Raw genomic sequence first — 15,002 nt, 5'->3', positions numbered from 1 at the left:
TGAAATAAAGCCTATTCTGAGAGTTAAATTCAGAGGCAGTTCACAACCATGTTTCATAATAGTAATATATATATTTATATATACACACATATATGAACATGTATTGTTGTATGAGCTCCATTTAGATTCCATAGGCTGAAGTAGTATTTTCAACCTCTTAGAAAAGCTGATTAAATAATTAAGTTCTAAAAGTAATTTATGAAAATTAAACAAACAAATGAAAACTATCAAATTGATGTTAGACATGAGACTTTTTAAAGTAAAAGAACCTATTTTGACTCTTGCAAACCTTTTTTTAAATAACATTTATATAGTCATCTTGGGATATGGTAATGATTAACTGAAAATCTTTAAATCCAAAGTACTTCTTCAGAGTCTGTAGACAAAGTTACAAAGGATTACACAATGAAATCTAAGACCATGTCCAGCAAGATACTGAACACCACTGAACAGTTTACAGGTAAATTTAGAGCATTTTTAAGGCTCAGCTGCAAACAGCAAGAGGGTAGAAAACAAAAATGCTATTCTAAACAATGGTAGTAAAGGCAGAACCCTGATCTTAATATCTCAAGAAAGCACAAAATTATTATAAAATTACTTTCATTATAAAAAGAAACAGATTTGTGTGATATCCATTAAGTACATTAATATGATTTTACTTCTTTTTATAATAGTTATGCCAAGGTAGAATGCTTAGTCAGAGTAAATATCAATTTCTAGCTTATGTATATATCAGTCTATATGAGTATGGAGTTTATTTAAGTAAGTCAAACAATAATGTACTTTTTGAGATTTGCATGATATATTGAGTGGGGGAAAAAAAGGAAATTGAGAACCAGCAGGCATAGAATAATCACACTTTTATTATTTTTTCTTAAATAGCATATAAATACAGAGAGGCAGAGAGATAAGGAGAAAGACAGTCTATCAATGCCTAGAAACAGATCAGGAAGAATACTCACAAAAACTAAAACAGTGGATGGTAGGAGGGAGAGCTAGGCTGTTATTTTGAGAAATGCTACTTTGCTGTTTTCTTTCCATATTTCTTAATTGTTTTAACTCCTGTTTTTTTAAAATACATTATAAATCATGTTTAATAATTACAAGGAAAAGTAAAAATAACTCTTCTTTAAATAAAAATGAAAGCATTTCAAATATCAAAATAAAGTTTTCCTGGGTTGCAACTCATATCATACGACCTGTACTGAGTTCTTAAGCCTCAACAAATATATATGTGCATATGTATATGGAAGTTTAATGTTTTTATTAATGTTCTAAAATTCCAAAGGAAAACCACTCCAAAGAAAAATGTTTTTACATTTATATGCTCAAGAAATTATGTAAACTGAAAATCTGTAAAGAATAATTTCTTAATCAAAATGCCATGCCTCGGCTTTCCAAAAGAGGGAGCTATAACTCCACTGCCACAAATGTATCAGTTGGATACATAAGTCATATATTCAAACACAATTTATTGAGTTACTGACATAAAATAATTTTAAGAAAAATAACTTAAATTATGTGTTTATTTTAGCCTTATGATTTTAATTGCCTAAAGAGTACAGTAAAATCTATGAAAAATATCATGATCCACAATAATAAAATGGAAGCTGCTCCAACTCTTTTATGGATCTCTCAACTGGAGAATAAAAATATGACAGAAGTCTCACGATGTTTAGATTTTGAAAAAAAACAGATTCAGAGACCACAGATGTTATGGTTACTAAAAACTGTGGTTCTGATTATTATATGAAAATAAGATTTAGTATTGTTCAAAAAAAAAACCTAGAGACAGAATGCTACCCATTTCCTGCAGTGATTATTAAAAATATGAATATTAAATACTGTACCTGGGAGCTTCCTATTGAAAACAATGTTTACAAAACTGACTTTATAAATTAAATCCAATCTTTAAAAATGCATTGCATCTTTTGGAAAAAAATAAGAATATAATCTAGTTTCTAAATTAAGAAAGAGAATATTAATCAATGGATTAAAAAGCTCAAAGCAAAAGAAATATTTGTGCTGTATTATGACCAAAGAAAATACACGAATGACAAAAGGGGAGACATCAGCATCGAATCCAAGAAATGAATTCAACTTGATAAAGCAATGGTATCACTCTCTGGACAAGTATATTGTAAAAAGAATGCAAAACTGCTCTAGGTTAAATACATACACATATACATTTAAATATAAAATGCAAGCAAGCAAAAACAGTTGAAAACATGGCACCTATTTATTCAGGATTCTATTTACCATGTTTATTTTATCTACTCTCTATGTAATTACATTTAAAAATAGATGGTTTGTTTCTATTAATCAGCATGTGGCCAAATCACCAAGTTTCCACACATTTAAAATAAAGTTTGATTGAGCTGATTAACTACAGTTCTCCCAACTTCAACATAAGTCAATATATCGCAGAGGATAAAGTAGAAGGTAAACTTCACAGTTTGATTATTGTTTCAGTCATTTATGACATCGAACAAGATACTTAATCTAGCCAACATCCACTTTCTTCAGCTAAAACTGAGAATAATGATAGTATCTATACCTCACAGGACTGTTAAGCAAGGGTTAAAATAGAACAAGCTGTTAAGCAAATAAAATGCTTAAAATAGTACCTTTAATATACTGAACACTCAAAATAATAATTTTTTAATTCAAACTGAAATGCTCTAAAAATTTAAACTCAAAAAGAACAATAGTATCCCTGGAAGACTATTCATAGTCAATGAAAATACTGCAAATAAAAACATCTCTCTTGATAATGTTTTCTTATTTATACCTTAAGCAAGTAACAGATCATTTATTTTGCGACAAGCATTAAGGAGCTGGTATTTTGTAGGCTCAGATCTTACTAACATGAAGAGATGCATAATCTTGGGCAAGCTATAACTTCCTTAAAATTTAATTTTCTGAACTAAAACAAGAATATTGGACAAGGATGATCTAGAAGTTTCCTTCTTGCTTGCAAACTCAAGGATGCTCATTATGAAAACAACATTGTGTGTATGGGTACATACATTTACACATATGTACAAATAGAGACACAGAGAGAACAGGATAACAGAGAATAATAAAAAAAAACAGCATACGTTAAGTTCTGAGGCTATGTGAAAACTGATGTTCAATCATAATGTTATTTCAACAAGGAAGGAACTTCTAAGCCATTTTGAAGAAGGAAATGGATTTGGAAAGGCAGAATACAGAAAATGGGACATTCTAGGAAGTGAATGGAATAAAGTAGATATCCAGAGATGGAAAAAACAAATTCAAGGAGAGTAACAAAACCCGATTCTAGAGGATTACATGAATCTCCAAATAAAAAACAGGCACACTGAAGAGAAGAAAGTTTAAAACAACAACAATTATTCGATTAATAAAGAAAATAGAAATGCCACACTGAGGAGTTTAGGATTAACAGCTAAAAACGTGCCAAGTACAAGATAAAAATAATAATGATTTACATCATTAGATCATTTTCATCCTTTAAATGTATCTTCATGAAGTCATTAGTTGTGACATATAAAATATATATGTGTATATATTGAACAAGTAAACTGAGGAACCAAGAAAGAAAATCAGTGAACTAATTACTAATGGTTAAACTATAACCCAAAACACCTGACCCCTGGCCCAATGCTATTTCTATGAGGCCAGTGAATTCCAAATTCACCCCAAATCAGGAGCTGTTTAAAAGCACAGAGCCCTATTTCTGTGATGGCAATACAAAGCTATCTTTGAAAACTACTGTCTTGTGTGGTGGAAATGCCACAGCAGTAATTTAGACAAAAGGCAACACAGGTCTGAGCTACCAATGAAAATAATAATATTCAAGAAATCCTACAGAGGTAGACTCAGCTAAATTTCTCAACTGAATGTGAAGGTAATAGAGACAAAAGTAAAAGAACTATAAATTTACAGGAGACCAGAGGATGGCAGATGCTTTGAGAGTGGTAAATAAGCTGGAAGTTTACACTGGTTTGCAAATGAGAAAATGAGCTTCGATTCTTCATATTAAATGTCAGTTGTACACTCGGATCTTGTCAGATTTTGAGATTCACACATATAACTGAAAGATATATGTATTTTTTTGCAATATGTTCAGAGATTTTTTTCTGTTAAAATTAAACAACTTAAAAACTACATATGATATCTGAGTGTATATATATGAATATATTTTATGTTTATATGAAGGTCTACCTTCCCTCATGCCCCAAGCCCAAGCCCACAAGAACACAGGCACTGTTGAAACGCAGAGCTAAAAGTTAAACTATATTGATTTCATCATTTATTTTTCTAGGAAAATAAAAATCTTATTTTAAACTAATTAGGCCAGTAAAACTACCAATGTCCTTAATTTCAAATATTTGTTACCTTCAAAGTTTAGTGTAATTTAAATTATTATCCTTCAAGTAAGTCTAGTAGAAGCTCTCTCTTCATAAATAAGGAAGGATCATTTATAAACAGTATAAAACACTTAGTCTAAGAAAAGCAAATATTTGCTTGGTAGTATACAATTTATGAATGTGAATTACCCTGTAATAAGGCTAAAACATATTAAAGGTATGGATCCTTTTGCAAAGGAATCTCTCTTTCAGAATACATTCCCATTACCCATTAGCCTAAGAAATTTGTTTTATCTGTATATTACTTATAAATTATGATAAATTAAAATATATTTTACGAAAATTTCAGTGTAGTGTGTTTGAGCAATTACATGAAACACAAAATAAGTGTACTAAGTGGTAAGTCTATATATGGTTGACAAACTTCAAGAGTTATAAGCAGAAACAGCCAAATTTGTTCCTGTGACTTGTTGGAGTTCACTGAAAAGACTATGGGAATTGTGTTCACCAAAATATGAAAGACTCACTTGGTTAACAGATGGACAAAAGCATGTGTAAAATATGAGAACAGTATCTAAGTTCATTCCGGTGCTCACAGTTTAATACGTTTCCTATGATATGTGTTTTTAACATTGATTAGATCTTATTGATTATTCACAGATAGTCCATGTATTTGATTAGTCTCAAAACAACTAACTTTTCTTATTTCCAACATTTCCTTTCTTCATTAAGGATTCTCTATCTATCTTCACTGTGGTAGTTTTATTTTGGCTGACAATCTCCTTGATCTCTCTCATAACATTTCATTAAGATTTCTTTTAATGTTGTAGAGAGATTTTATACATAGTTCCAAGATTCTTAAAATGTAAACTTTGAGTTAAGAAAATGAATGTTCAAAAGCACATAAAATTCTTTACATAAATAAGTGCTGGGCAAAGCACACACTTTCTATAAACACTCTAGTGAATTTTCAGACATTGGTGGAGTAATCCCATGAACACACCAGCTGAATCTCAGGAAACAGAGCATTTTGTAGGGAGGGAGATAATGCTGATTTACAGACTCATCAGATACTGGCTTATTATGCAAATTTTTAAAATATTTGGCCTGTGCTCACGAAGTCTACAAAGATGTGAGAATTAAAGGCTAAATAAACATGGCCTCTGCACATATGCATGGAAAAGAAAATAGTTGAGATTACAGAGCATTAACTAAGTACCAGACATTGTTGTGAGTGCTTTTACCCTCCCATCAATTCTAGGGGGTAAGTATGATTATTATTCCCAGTTTAGAAGAAGCTACTGAGGTAAGAGAATGATTAGCCAAAGTTCACGCCATTAGCAGGTGTTGGAAACAGCAAGTGAACACAGGTAGTCTGGTTGGAGTCCATGCTTGTATTTATTATGCTATTATCACCAGTCAAGGGAACATGGAGATACATATCCTCTGAAATATAAGTAGTATCGGCACCAACATAATGTCAAAGCCATCTAATAGGCAGAGTGCACAGGAGTAATGTTATGTGGTATCAAGTACATATTAGATATTCAAGTGAGACATGGTACTGCACTGAATAGTGTTATTGGGTAGTACACTCAAAGGAGGTTTGTTCTATCAGATGTATTATGAGAGAACAAAAATTTAAATAATGAAATATGTACTGTGAGAGAATAAAAACAATCATTATATTTCTTATTTATTGTAAATATGAAAAATCAGAAAGATGAAATCTATTTGAGTACTCTTTCTTTGAAATTTTTTGAAATGTATTAGATTTTTTTTTTTTTTAATACAGACTGGGGGATAGTCAAAAGGCTCAGCTATGTAACTTACTCAAAGCCATAAACGGCATATAATGAACTTATATATTCCAAAGTCTTTTTTATCCAACTCACTATACAAAATAATTTTTCATGACACCCAGCTAACAAGTTAGTAGATGGACTCTAAAGTTTGTAAACATTTACAATAGCCAAGACATGGAAGCATCCTAAATGTCCATCGACAGAGGAGTACGTAAAGAAGATGTGGTACATATATACAATAGAATATTACTTAGCCATAAAAAAGAATGAAATAATGCCATCTGCAGCAACATGGATGGACCTAGAGATTGTCATACTGAGTGAAGTAAGTCAGACAAAGAGAGATATCGCATGATAACACTTATATGCAGATCTAAAAAGAAATGATACAAATGAACGTATTTACAAAACAGAAACAGACTCACAGACTTAGAGAATGAACTTATGGTTACCAGTGGTGGGGGCTGCGGGGAAGGGTGGAGGGAAGGGATAGTTAGGGAGTGGGGATCGACATGTACTCACTGCTATATTTAAAAAGTATAACAAACAAGAACCTACTGTATAGCACAGGGAACTCTGCTCAATGTTATGTGGCAGCCTGGATGGGAGGGGAGTCTGGGGGAGAATGGATACGTGTATATGTATGGTTGAGTTGCTTTGCTGTGCACCTGAAACTATCACAACATTGTTAATTGGCTATACTCCAATATAAAATAAAAAGTTAAAAAAATTAAAAATAAAATTAGTAAACATTGACATAGTTATTCCAACTTCATCTCCAATGCTTTGCATCTAAGAAAATTGCTGTACCAGGACTCCTAGAACTGACTTAATATAAAGTGACTACATGAATTCATATATCCTAATCTTGTATTGGGGTAGAAGGGCTGAGAAAGGTCTCCATGACTTATTTCTCTGCTCAGCAAAGTAAAATATAAAGTCTTGTTCAAGTACCCCTTTATTGCACCTGGCCCATATTCTTCCTTGTTAGAATTAAAACAGCTGTATACAACTAGTCAAAATAAAACAAACATGTTCTTGCAAGGGACCTCCTCAAGATCTACAAATTAAAACAAAACAAAACAAACAAAACAAGGAAAGAAAAGAAAAAGAAACAAGATTTGAGGACACAGTTTTGTTTTTTAAAGCATTATCAACTAATGGATGTACTAAGAAATAACAGAGTCCTCTGAACTGTTCTCAAATTATAGTCCCTGAACCAGCAACACTGGCATCATCTGGGAACTTGTGAAAATTCAAAATTTCAAACTCATCCCAGACCTACTGGATCAGACACTCTGGGGTGTGTCTTTTAACAAGGCTGGCAGGTGTTTCTGATATGAGCTAAAGTTTGAGAACCAGTGCTTCGGGATACTGCTACACAGAGTTTTTTGGACATGCGAGTCCAAAAACATGGGGAATGAAGGGTTTATGAATAAAGGCAAAATCTACAGTATGATCACCACAGTGGATGGCTGTGGATCACGCAACTTAGTGAAACTGAGTTGGGAGACGGGTAAGATCCCTAGAGCAGAGGAGGTAAAGGAACAGAGAGGCCAAAACCAGCATGCTGACGGGTCTCCTACGAGGATATGAAAATTACCAAAAGTATTTTTGTTTAAAATATTCTCTCAAGGATATAACTGAAACATTTTAAGGTGCTTCTGTCCTCCCCATATTTAATAATTTTATCCTAAAATATCTTTTAGAAAAGATAGATTTTGAGAATATAATTATTTTAATAAGATTCCATTTACTAATGGTTGCACTTAAAATGTTTAACCAACTTACTAGTTTTAAAAAGCAGTCTTCTTTCTAAAGCTCTTCTAATACTGTGTAAAATATCTTGAAAATCACTTTCATTAATTATTACAACTTTACACATAAATGCTGGCTCACACCCTTTCCTTCTTATCTGATGTTCCTACAGAACATTTTTTTAAAAAGAGTGAAGATTTAAGTATGCGTATTCAAAAATGCTCGCCACCAACACAAAAAATAAATGATTAGAGCCAATACCAATTTAGCATTTTTAAGAAGGGAAGGGAAATCATTCTTCTTGAACCCTAATTTAAATTTAGGTATCTCAACAGTACCCATCCAGCTGTCCTATGAATTCTCCGTCACAGAGGTGGTTGGTTTACATTCTCAATTGTGCTATTCAAGAAAACCAGGTTAGAGCCTAGTTGCTGTCAGTTGCTGATTCTGCTCAGTACGCTTTTACATCTCACACTGCTATATTTACATGCAGTGCTTTCATTAAAATCCTGCTCTTATTTTGTGCAGAAATTGTTGTCAAACTAAAAATAGCATTAAAAGTGAGACTGGCACTTCATGATAATTTGGTCATCCTTCCAAAAATGGCAAAATTTTAAGCCTCACATAATATCTAATAAATTCCAGATTGCTTTAGGATTTTACTTTCATTTTATTTGTTTAATGTTGGTGTTTGCAATGATCTAAAAGCATACCATTATGATTGCACTCTATGAATAATACTAGTTATATCCTTGAGTGTATATTATTAATATTATCAGCTATATCCTCCAAATTTTCTTTCTTTTATTATTAAGAACACCACACTTTTTCTGTTATAATGAATTAAATCATAAAAGTTTTAAAACAATGTGTTTCTATAGCATAACAAATTTAAAAAAAGGATACATTACTTACAGTTGTTCTGAGAAGTATAAAAAAAGTGAGTTTCTAGCACAAGGTTAATTCTTCCTTAAAAAGTTCCTTTTAAATGGCTATAGCAGTAAATGCTAATTGTATTCCAAAATCAACCCTCTATTTTCCTTTAAATAAGACAGAACCTGCTGAATTTTAGCTGGACAAATGGCCCCAAAGCTAAAGCCACATTTCTCAACATTCCTTGCAGCTAGGATAGCCAATGTAACAAAGATCTGACCAAAAGGATGTATATATAAATGATGTGTTCACATCCTTAAAAGAGAATGCCTTGACCTTGTTTTCCTCTTTCTGCAAGAAACACAGAGAGATGGTGAGTGTTGTTTATCATACAGATAACATACTTGGAGATAGAAGACCAATGGGATGTAAGGAACCTGGTCTGAACATACACATGTAGCAGAAGCAGCCTGTCCACAAAGCACTTACTGATTTAGACTTTTACTTCAAAGAGAAACAATCATCTATCTTTATTCAAACACTGTTATTTTGGTCCTTGACAAAATAAAATATATATACGTGTATAAAATAAAATATACACGTGTGCATGTGTGTGCAAATGTGTTTGTGTATACTTAAATATATATATTACATATAGCATATGTTCTATTGAATATTCCTAAAAATTAAACAATGTCAAATTTGCTTCTGTGTGCTCCCAAATGCATTACTGTCTTTGCTACTTGCTCATAGGAAAACATGTATTCTAAAAAAACATATTAGGATTTGCAAAGGTTTATCATTTTAGCCAAAGGCTATGCTTGGTGGTGTTTTTAAACAGTTATCAAGAAATCACAGGAGCTGTAATTAAACTAATATATTATAGCAACATAACATAATGTTAAGAACACAACCTCTATAGCCAGATTTCCTGGGTTTGAATCCCAGCTCTGCCAGATATCAGCTAGCTATGTGACTTTGAGCAAATTATGTCATCTCTCTGTGCCTCAGTTCCTCATCTGAAAAAATGGGGAAGATTGATAATAGGACTTTCCCAATAGGGCTGTTATGAGGGCTAAATAAATTAATATTTGTAATATTTAAAATAGTAACTGGCACATAGTAAGGGCTATCCGATAAAGGAAAGAAAGAAAGGAAGCCTTTTACAAGGAACAAACCGGATTATATTTATAGCCTAGTTTAGGCTATAACTTCTGGATAGTCAATCACTGCATATTTTAAATTATGAAATTATTTTACGTACTGCATTTTTAAAAGAAGGTAAACAGAGAAAAAACATAGGAGAAAAGAAAGAAATCAACAGTTTTGCGGGGTTTTTTTCCCTTGTACTTGTCTCTGAAGGTGACCTCTTTGGGAAACGTATGTTATTTGTTCTCTGAGCTGTGTATGATTAGTTTCTTCATCATACACAGACAAATTAGGAAGGCTTCTGTGGTGCCCAGAAATCATCTGTTAAACAAAGTCAAAATTAATGATAAAATTGAGTTCCCTTTGTGTTTGATTTTCATCTATCTGTACTCAATTATAAACGAGCTATCAAAGAAAGCTACCCATTAGCTCTTAATTCATAATGACTCCAGAAAGCAATCCCTATACTGCCATTGATATCTCACCAACAATCTCCTATTCTCTGCAGGGCTTTAGATGAAAATGAAAAGGGAAAACAAAACTACATAATCCAAGCAGCTCCTAATCCTGAGCCCTACCATGGAAAACTAGGAAATCAGGCTTAATATATGCAAGGTGTAATAAGTTTTCATCTACATATGTGAAAGAGACATTTGAACTATTTTTTCTTTCACCATAATCTATTGTGCCTTAAATAAAACAGTCATAACAGCAACAGTGCATCCCAGATTTCTATTTCATTGTGTCAAAAGCAAATATTCTTCAAAGTTAGAGAAAGCTTTCCATGAGGAAAAAGTCTAAAACAGAGATGATATGTGCTTTATGCAGAGAGAAGTAACATTTAGTTATTTATTTGGGGTAAGAGTGACATCATCCCATAAGTGGACTTTTCTCTCTTCATAGTACTCATCTAAACGCCTAAACACTCTGACCTCTGGCACATCCCATAGTAAATCCATTCTGTAGCCTCCTAACTAACTGGTTCTGAACTATATAAGGAAAAAGAATTAGGCATTGTCCATTTATTCATAGGTGATTTAAAGAAATATTAAAACAGATTTGAATCCTGATTTGAAATAATTCCCTGCCCTTATTCACAGATTTATGTACATTTAATTTATATTCTTCTTACTTCCAAAAAAAGAAAAAAAGACTACTCACAATTTTAAAATATAATATACTTAAAAATAAAATGAGAAGAAAAAATCAGCAGTTACAATGAAAGTGGTCAGAAGGAGAGAAGGGCTGGAGGGCAAGGAGATAAGATCATGGTCTAGGACTGGAGCTGGATGGTTATTGCAAGTGTACAATTCACTTAAGTTTTAAGTCTTCTGACAGACAACAGAAAGAGGTGGGGGGGAACCATAAGATGAAAATAAGCATTTCAAATCTTCAGGAGAAAGGCAAACTTTTTTTCTAATATTAAGTTCTCTAGACAGTGACTCACAAGAATCTTTGTTTTAAAAGTAACATAGAAAATGCTAAAGACTCATTAAAACAAACTGTGATTTCCAGACCAATATTTGCTTACTTCAGTTATTTTGTTTGCTTGTCTTTAACCCTGGTATCAACAGCATTCCTCCTATAAACAGCAATTCTACAGGCTGAAGATGCCTAAACTTATAGAAAATTTAAAATTACTGAAACACACTTTATAAATTTCTTTCACTTTCTGTATAATGTGCATATGCAAAAATATTTCCAACTGTAGCAAGTGTACTTACCTAATGATTCCTAACCCTTTCATCCATGCAGTCAATAAACATTTATTGAATAGCTTCTATGAATCAGATATTACTAGGTTCCAGAGACACAAAGATGACCAAGACACTGACCCTGTCCTCAAAAAGGTCACACTCTAAAAGTACATATCATCACAGTGAGTATAGTGGAAACAGGCTCTAGAGAGGCTTATGGCAGAAGGGATATTTGGTAAGTAGAAAGTGGCGTTCGGGATTATGAAAAACTTCACCAAAAATAAATGGCATATAAACTCTATATCAAAGACTAGGAGTTTGTCAGATTACTAAAATAGGGGAAAGCCATTCCACATAAAAGGGATGCTGTCTTTGCATTTGCTGAGATATGACCAGAACAGCATTTAAGCAACAGCAAGTAATTTAGTATGGACAGTATACCTTATTGTTATGGACTGAATGTTTGTGCCCCCTGCAAAATTTATATGTTGAAACCCACCCCCCCCCCCCAGTGTAATAGTACTAGGAGGTAGGGCCTTTGGGAGGTAATTAGCATTAGAATGAGATCAAGAGGGTGGAGCTCACAGGAATGGAATTAGTGCCCTTATTAAAGTTACTAGAGAGTTTGCTTCCTCTCTCTGCTCTCCACCATGTGAAGAGACATTACCAATGAGAAGCTGGCAGTCAGAAAAGAGCCCTCACTAGAATTCTACCAGGCTGGCACTCTGACCTCATACTTCCAGCCTCCAGAACTGGGAGAAATACATTTCTGTTGTTCATAAGGTGCCTAGGCTATGATACTTTATTATAGCAGCCCAAACAGACTAAGACAAGGATAAAGACAAAGCCGGAGAGGAACCCAATGGCCAGGGCATGGAGGGCTTTGTATGGTAAGCTAAGGAGTATGGAATTCAGCCTAGAGGTCATTGTTCTTCAATTCTTTTAAAACAAAGAAATCATTATTTAGACATAAACATACATGGGAGCCCAACTATAAAACAGAAAAGGAATCTCCTTATTTCAGATGAGTGCTGGAGAATCTGAAAACTGACCTGGTCAGCTTCTTATCACACAGTTTGAAAACCCTGTCTATAACCAAATCAGGTGTGGGGAGAGTTTATCACAAAGGTTTATAGTCAGAAGGATAACATGAGAAGATTTCAAATTTTACAATGATGACTATGGCTCTAATATGAAAATGGATGGGGGGAAAATGAGAACCAAGGAGAAGATGATTTATGAGGGTAAGACCATTTCAAGAAAAGAGTAATGAATGAAATCCTGTATTAGGACAGCGAATAGTGAAATTTTTAGAACATGAAGGATAAAGAGGAAATCCAAGTGACTACCAGGAGAAAGGGCTGATTACATACAAAGGAATAAAAATCAAATTATCAGGATTTTATCAGCAACACTGGATATAAGACAAAACCAGAAATATAAAATCCTAGACAAATACATAAGATCTCAAGTCATCACTAAAAGAATTTCTACAGGATGTGCCTTAAGAAAAGAAAGTGCTAACAAGTAAGCTGCAAAAGCAATGATTTATGACAAGTTTGAGTTGACAGGTGGTACACAGCAAAAGAATGTATTTTACCCATGACATAACTAGAAATGATCACTCAGGAACTGCAGAAGATTCAGATCCTATCACAGGCCATGACACAGTAGAAATCATCTATAAATTTATATGAAATACTAATGTGAATATGTGGTTCAAATGATTCATAATGGTAAATGAGATTTATATTGCTTCATTCATAGGTCTTAAATTTAAATTATCATCATCCAGCTACTTGGACCATTTTACTTTATTTTTTATTAAATCAGAGTAGGAGAGGATAGAAAACAATGAATTGGAAGTGAGGGTATAGACAGAGAAGATGTACATGATAGTAAAGTTCTTCTTTCTAGGAATCTTTATGACATAAAAGAAAAAGAAAGAACATTCAGGATCCATTAACAGTGACTATTTTTTGTTCATTGATAATAAGATTACTTCAGCATTTTTATATGCTCTAGAAGAGAGAGAATGAACATTTCTGAGGGAAAAAAAAAATAAGATCATTAAGGGTCAAAAAACACCACAGGTTAAAGAATAAATTGTTCATTTTTTTTAATTATTGAGGTTTTTCTTAAAGTAAGAAATGTAGGATTTAAGAAAAAGCAAAAAATAATCTCTGTCAAAATTTAGCAATTGTAGGACCCTGCACGCTTTTACAGTAAAATTTCCTAAAATAGATTCATTATTCCATTTAGTCTCCTTACACATGTGACATCTTCATAAGTCAATACAAGTCAAACTGACCACTGTCTCTCATATAGAATTGGTTAATTCCTGTATAATCTTGCTTAACTTTATTTTCTTTTATTCTCTAATAGACCCCTGACAACCTATTCATTAATCTAATCCATTAACTCCTTCAAGACCAAGCTTAAAATGCATCTCTTTCCATAATCATTCCCTAACTAACTATTCAACCTGTGACCTTTATTCTTTTCCATCTTTCCGGTTTCCTAAGAATCTATCTCTAATCCTTGTCCTCTCTCCCTGTCATCTTCGTTCTTGGGTCCCCTCTTAGCCCTATTAATATTTAACCAAAAATGAAAGGAACTAACAAATATAAAAAAGAAACAACCACGTATTCTATTTACTTATTCTTACTTTCCTGTTATAAACCTCTCAAAAATAAATAAGCTTCTTCCTCTACTCCCTTACCAGCCACAGAATGCTCAAGTGACTCATTTGTTTATGGTGAGTTTGGTGAGTGGGTGAGTATTGCCCACTTTCTCCAAGTGGGCAATAAATTCAAAGTGCAGGCATTTTATTTTTTATTTCTTCACATACATCCAGGGAAAACAGCACAATACGTCGAGTGCAGAAAATATAAAACTAAATATGTGCTAACTAAGATATTAAGAAAGAAAAAGAGTAAAATCTGATAAATTAATGTGGAGCACTCTCAAAATAGAAGGAAACACTCACACTTTCTACCTCACCCACCCTCTAGGCAAACAGAGTTATGCTAAATATTGGTAAAAAGACTGCTTTGGAAATTTACAGATTTATTTTGTGTTTCCTGCCAACATTCTAGACAGCTTCAGAAAAAAACAAAAGAAAAATGAATCAATCAAAAAGTCTTTATTCTCATCTATAGAGGAAGACCATTTCTTAGTACGTTATTTAGGTTCATTAACATTCATGGTGTATTTTGCAAACACAGAATTATAAGCTCTGTGGTAAAGGAAAGTGCATCTAATTTGACCTACACATTCTCCCACAATTAGATGTTTCAGGGTCTTAAAGGTTGATTAAGTTGAACCAGGTAACAAGTGAAGTGAGTAAAGGATTTTCTGTGGGT

General features: G+C 33.0%; 1 protein-coding gene across 1 annotated transcript in view; it reads right to left on the bottom strand.

The window, feature by feature from the left end:
• The window catches only part of GBE1 (1,4-alpha-glucan branching enzyme 1), a 292,532-nt gene that overhangs the window by 167,178 nt on the left and 110,352 nt on the right, over nt 1–15,002 (bottom strand). The window lies entirely within an intron of this gene.

The sequence above is a fragment of the Pseudorca crassidens genome, chromosome 5 (assembly GCF_039906515.1).
Source record: "Pseudorca crassidens isolate mPseCra1 chromosome 5, mPseCra1.hap1, whole genome shotgun sequence".
Classification (NCBI taxonomy): domain Eukaryota; kingdom Metazoa; phylum Chordata; class Mammalia; order Artiodactyla; family Delphinidae; genus Pseudorca; species Pseudorca crassidens.
The sequence above is the reverse complement of the archived record's forward strand: the minus strand, read 5'-3'. Positions and strand labels throughout refer to the sequence as shown.